This window comes from Bos mutus, chromosome 5 (assembly GCF_027580195.1).
Source record: "Bos mutus isolate GX-2022 chromosome 5, NWIPB_WYAK_1.1, whole genome shotgun sequence".
Taxonomy (NCBI): Eukaryota; Metazoa; Chordata; class Mammalia; order Artiodactyla; family Bovidae; genus Bos; species Bos mutus.
The window spans coordinates 72933663-72940711 of NC_091621.1; the positions used below are offsets into that span (position 1 = coordinate 72933663).

Consider the following 7049-nt stretch of genomic DNA (forward strand, 5'->3'; position numbering starts at 1 on the left):
ATCTTTAAATCTAATCAGCTTGGAGAACCATTCCAGAAACCCCAGAATAAATTCACCAACCTCATCCTTAAAATTCTGTTCATCTGGAATTTTCTTGGTAACAATATTTGTATTAATCAGTTTTCTGGAGAAAATGAACCAATAGGATATATGTAATCTGAATAAACAGTAAACTGTACATAACCATAACAAATAGGAGATATAAATTATATATAGGTATAGATATAGGTATACATGATCTCTGTTCATTTCCAAGGCAAACCATTCAATATCACAGTAATCCAAGTCTATGTCCAAGACAATAATGCTGAGGAAGTTGAAGTTGAATGGTTCTATGAAGACCTACAAGATCTCTTAGAACTAACACCCAAAACAGATGTCCTTTTCATTATAGGGACTGGAATGCAAAAGTAGGAAGTCGAGAAACACCTGGAGTAACAAGTAAATTGGGCCTTGAAGTACAAAATGAAGCAGGGAAAATGCTAATAGAGTTTTTCTAAGAGAATGCACTGGTCATAGCAAATGAATGAAGCAGGGCAAAGGCTTACAGAGTTTTCCCAAGAGAATGCACTGGTCATAGCAAACACGATCTCTGAAAACACAAAATAAGACTCTACACATGGACCTCACCAGATGATTATAATCTTTGCAGCCAAAGATGGAGAAGCTCTACACAGTAAGCAAAGACAAGACTAGGAGCTGACTGTAGCTCAGGTCATGAAATCCTTATTGCCAAATTCAGACTTGAATTGAAGAAAGTGGGGGAAACCACTAGATCATTCAGGTATGACCTAAATCAAATCCCTAATGATTATACACTAGAAGTGGCAAATAGATTCAAGTGATTATATCTGATAGACACAGGGCCTGAGAACTATGGATGGAGGTTCATGACATTGTACAGGAAGCAGTGATCAAGACTGTCCCCAAGAAGAAGAAATGCAAAAAGAAAAAATAGTAGTCTGAGGAGGCCTTACAAATAGCTGTGAAAAGAAGAGAAGTGAAAGCAAAAGAAGGAAAGATATATCCATCTGAAGGCAGAGTTCCAAAGAATAGCAAGGAGAGATCAGAAAGCCTTCCTTTGCAATCAATGCAAAGAAATAGAGGAAAACATAGAATGGGAAAGACTAGAGATCTTTTCAAGAAAATTAGAGATACCAAGGAAACATTTCATGCAAAGATGGGCACAACAAAGAACAGAAATGATATGGATTTAACAGAATCAGAAGATGTTAAGAAAAGGTGGCAAGAATACACAGAAGAACTGTACAAAAAAAATCTTCATGACCCAGATAATCATGATGGTGTGATCACTCACCTAGAGACAGACATCCTGGAATGTGAAGTCAAGTGGGCCTTAGGAAACATCACTACAAAAAAGGATAGTGGCGGTGATAGAATTCCAGTTGAGCTCTTTCAAATCCTAAAAGATGGTGCTGTAAAAGTGCTGCACGCAATATGCCAACAAATTTGGAAAACTCAGCAGTGGCCACAGGACTGGAAAAGGTCAGTTTTCACTCCAATCCCAAAGAAAGGCAATGCCAAAGAATGCTCAAACTACTGCACAATTGCACTCATCTCACATGCTAGTAAAGTAATGCTCAAAATTCTCCATGCCAAGCTTCAACAGTACATGAACCGTGAACTTCCAGATGTTCAAGCTGGATTTAGAAAAAGCAGAGGAACCAGAGATCAAGTTGCCAACATCCGTTGGATCATCAAAAAAGCAGGTGAGTTCCAGAAAAAACATATACTTCTGCTTTATTGACTATGCAAAAGCCTTTGACTGTGTGGATCGCAACAAACTGTGGAAAATTCTGAAAGAGATGGGACTACCAGACCACCGGACCTGTCTCCTGAGAAATCTGTATGCAGGTCAAGAAGCAACAGTTGGAACTGGATATGGAACAACAGACTGGTTCAAAATCAGGAAAGGATACATCAAGGCTGTATATTGTCACCCTGCTTATTTAAATTATATGCAGACTACATCATGAGGAATGCTGGGATAGAGGAAGCACAGCTGGAATCAAGATTGCCAGGAGATATATCAATAACCTCAGATATGCAGATGACAATGGCCTAATGGCAGAAAGCAAAGAAGAACTGAAGAGCCTCTTGGTGAAAGTGAAAGAGGAGAGTGGAAAAGTTGGCTTAAAACTCAACATTCAAAAAACTAAGATCATGGCATCTGATCCCATCACTTCATGATAAATAGATGGGGAAACAATGGAAACTGTGACAGACTGTATTTGGGAGGGCTCCAAAATCACTGCAGATGGTGATTGCAGCCATGAAATTAGATGCTTACTCCTTGGAAGGGAAGTTATGACTAACCTAGACAGCATATTAAAAATCAGAGACAACTTTTATTTTTTTTTATTAAAACTTAAAAAAAAAAAAAAAAAGGCTGAGACATTACTCTGCCAACAAAGGTCCGTCTAGTCAAAGCTATGATTTTTCAGTAGTCATGTATGGATGTGAGAGTTGACTTATAAAGAAAGCTGAACACCAAATAATTGATGCTTTTGAACTGTGATGTTGGAGAAGACTCTTGAGAGTTTTTTGGACTGCAAAGAGATGCAACAGTCCATACTAATGGAAATCACTCCTGAATATCCACTGGAAGGACTGATGTTGAAGCTGAAACTGCAATACTTTGGCCATATGATGCAAAGAGTTGACTCACTGGAAAAGACCCTGATACTGGGAATGATTGAAGGTGGGAGGAGAAGGAGATGACAGAGGTTGAGATGGTTGGATGGCATCACCGACTCAATGGACTTGAGTTTGAGCAAGTTCCAACAGTAAGTGATGGACAGGGAAGCCTGGCGTGCTGCAGTCCACTGAGTCTCAAAGAGTCAGACACGACTGAGTAACTGAACTGAATTGATAGATATAGGGTGAGATTTATCACAGTAATTGAAACACATGATCATGGAGTCTGAGAAATCCAACAAGCTGCCATCTGCAAACTGGAGAACCAGGAAAATTCATGATTTAAGTTCTATTTCAAGTTTGAAAAAGTAAATGTGAACATCACTCAGTCGTGTCCAACTCTTGTGACCCCATGGACTATATAGTCCATGGAATCTCCAGGCAAGAATACTGGAGTGGGTACTCTTTCCCTTCTCCAGGAGATCTTCCCAACACAGGGATCAAACCCAGGTTTCCTGCATTGCATATGGATTCTTTACCAGCTAAGCCACAAGGAAAACAAGTTTGAAGGCTTTAAAACCTGGGGGCCTGGACATCTCTGGTGTTCCAATGGTTAAGATTCTGCACTGCCACTACAGGGGGTGAAGGTTCAATCCATCTATGACACACAGCAAGGCAAAAAATACAAATAAACAAAACCAAGGTGCCAATCTTAGAAATCCTGGTCCAAGATTGAAGCCCCATGAACCAGAACTGACAACGCCAAAGCAAGATAAGATGCTGCCCAGTTTCAAGTGGAGACCATATTCACCTTTCCTCTGCCTTTTTCTTCTAGTCAGGCCTTCAACAAATTGGAGGATGCCCACCTGCTTTTTTGAGGGCTATTTTCTTTAACCAGTCTATAGATTCAAATGCTAATCCTTCCCAGAACACCCTTATGGACACACTCTGAAATATTTTATCAGCTATATGGGTGTCCATTAGTTCTGTAAAGCTGACACAGGAAACTATGACACCTTCTTTTTTATTTGTTACAACTTATATGATAGAGAGACCTTAAAATTACTAATATCAAATTGTCTTACTTTCTTATTTTTTTGTACCAGTGCAAGTCTCCTAAATGTTATAATCCAAGGGCATAACTCCCTAATAAATATTAAGCTACACCTTGTTTTATTAATATTGGCTATTAATTTAATAATATGTTATTATTGTTGCTGCTGCTGCTGCTAAGTTGCTTCAGTCATGTCCAACTCTGTGCGACCCCAGAGACGGCAGCCCACCAGGATCCCCATCCCTGGCATTCTCCAGGCAAGAACACTGGAGTGGGTTGCCGTTTCCTTCTCCAGTGTGTGAAAGTGAAAAGTGAAAGTGAAATCACTCAGTCGTGTCCAACTCCTAGTGACCACATGGACTGCAGCCTACTAGGCTCCTCCATCCATGGGATTTGCCAGGCAAGAGTACTGGAGTGGGTTGCCATTGCCTTCTCTGGTATTATTGCTAAATTATTAATTTATTAAAAAATTGAGTTTTTGGGCAGGAGGAGAAGGGGATGACAGAGGATAAGATGGTTGGATGAAATCACCGACTCAATGGACATGGGTTTGGGTGGACTCCAGGAGTTGGTGATGGACAGAGAGGCCTGGCATGCTGCAGTTCATGGGGTCACAAAGGGTCAGACACAACTGAGCTACTGAACTGAACTGAACTGAAAGATTGTTTTAATATACAAAGTCTAACACAAGAAAAGAAGTAGCTCAAAACTGCTTCAGGCCCTTCAGTTCAGTTTAGTCACTGAGTTGTGTCTGACTCTTTGCGACCCCATGAACTGCAGCACGCCAGGCCTCCCTGTACATCACCAACACCCGGAGTCCAACCAAACCCATGTCCATTGAGTCAGTGATGCCATCCAACCATCTTATCCTCTGTCATCCCCTTCTCCTCCTGCCCTCAATCTTTCCCAACATCAAGGTCTTTTCAAATGAGTCAACTCTTTGCATCAGGTGGCCAAAGTATTGCAGTTTCAGCTTCAACATCAATCCTTCTGATGAACACCCAGGACTGATCTCTTTATGATGGACTGGTTGGATCTCTTTGCAGTCCAAGGGACTCTCAAGAGTCTTCTCCAACACCATAGTTCAAAAGCATCAATTCTTCAGTGCTCAGCTTTCTTTATAGGCCAACTCTCACATCCATACATGACCACTGGAAAAACCACAGCCTTGACTAAACGGACCTTTGTTGACAAAGTAATGTCTCTGCTTTTTAATATGCTGTCTAGGTTGGTCACAACTTTCCTTCCAAGGACTAAGTGTCTTTTAATTTCATGGCTGTAATCACCATCTGCAGTGATTTTGGAGCCCAGAAAAATAAGGTCAATCACTGTTTCCACTGTTTCCCTAACTGCCATGAAGTGATGGAACAAGATGCCATGATCTTAGTTTTCTGAATGTTGAGTTTTAAGCTCTTCTCTTTCACATTCATCAAGAGGCCCTTTAGTTCTTCTTCACTTTCTGCCATAAGGGTGGTGTCATCTGTTTGTCTGAGGTTATTGATATTTCTCCCAGCAATCTTGATTCCAGCTTGTGCTCCTTCCAGCCCAGCATTTCTCATGATGTACTCTGCATACAAGTTAAATAAGCAGGGTGACAGTATACAGCCTTGACATACTCCTTTTCCTATTTGGAACCAGTCTGTTGTTCCATGTACAGTTCTAACTGTTGCTTCCTCATAACTCCTTTAAAAGAATGTATTTTTTCTGACTAATTCATTAAAGTCTTGTTTCACTTGTTTGTTTCTCGGGGTATAGATAAATGGATTTAGCATGGGGGAGATGGAAGTTGTTAATATTGACACACCCTTATTAATTTCCATTTCATCTTTTCCTGAATTTTTGATATAGATAAATATACAGCCTCCATAAGTAATGGAAACACAATCATGTGGGAAGAACAGGTGGAAAATGCCTTTTTCCATTGCTGGGCAGAGGGAAATTTTAGAATTGTTTGGATAATACTTAACATAGGACCAAACCACAAACATGAGAGTCATTATAAGGATTAATGCAGAACAGATGATAACAATCTTCTCCATGAACCATGTATCTGAGCATGTGATATTCAGGACAGGTTTAGCATCACAGAAAAAGTGGTCAAGAACATTAGAGTCATAGAATTCCAAGCTCAGTTCCAAGCTAAATGGTGGGATCATGATCAACACAGTGGTCATCCAACGGCAGAAGATGAGTGTTTTGCAGACCCTGTGGTTCATGATGGTCATGTAATGCAGGGGTCTGCAGATGGCTGCATAACAACCGTAAGGCATGGCAGCCAAGAGAAAAAAGTCTGTTATTCCAAACAGGTCTTTAAAAAATAGTTGGCATACAAGCATTATAGGTAATGGTCCTATCACCTGATGATATACTGTACAAGAATCTAGGAGTGCAGGTAGAAGTGAATGAGATTATTAAGAAGGAAAAATTTTGGAGAAAAAAAATACATCACAGTTTTAAGGTGGGAATCGACCAATATGAGGATGTGGATGGCCAGGTTTCCAATTACACTCAACATGTAGGTGTTGAGTAGAAATATGAAAGTCAGAATCTGCAGCTGTGGGTCATCTATCAGTCCCCAGAGGATGAATGTGGTGACTGTTGTATGGTTTCTCATTCCTAGCTCCACACTTCCTCACAAACTGTGTGGAAATCTGAGAGAGAAGAAACTCAGAAGAGGGAAAAATATTCTTTTGAGATGGATTTCTGGCGACAAAACCAATGAATTTTATGTTGTGCTCATAATGCATATTTCAAGATTTTAAATGTGATACTCACTGTTTTCACTCCTTCCCTGTAAGTCCTAAATTTCTTAGAGTAGCATTCTATATTTCTTTTTTTTTTTCTCCTCCCCTTTAGTTTTTCACCTGGTCTTATTATATGTGTGCCCTTAATACCTTCCTCATTTATTCCTTTTCTTATCTCACAACATTAATTCACTTAGGTTGCCTTATATCAGTGTTGAAATATTTCAAACACATACTCACATACTCAAAATATATATTTTTGGACCCCTATCCAGTCTTTTTAAACCAATACAAACAAAATTATTTTCAAGAAAGCCCAGATATGATGAATACATCCCAATGTTTTCTTGGAGCACAAAGATTTTAAAGTACTTGTAAATGACCTTTCCATGCTAGATCTTTCCTTGAACCATTTATATCATCTCTTATTTAGACACAGCTAAATTTCAGCTTTAATCAAGAGCTGTGATGATAGAGCACACTCTTGGGATTTGTATTTCAAGGGTATAAAACTGTAAGATTAATGAAATATTTTTGATCAATATGCATTTTATTCTGTGGGCAGAATGCTTATTCATCCTCAGAGATTTTAT

General features: G+C 39.5%; 1 pseudogene; it reads right to left on the bottom strand.

The window, feature by feature from the left end:
• Positions 1–5397: 5397 nt before the first annotated feature.
• LOC138987885 (olfactory receptor 6C2-like) lies at positions 5398–6326 on the bottom strand (annotated as a pseudogene).
• Positions 6327–7049: the final 723 nt, after the last annotated feature.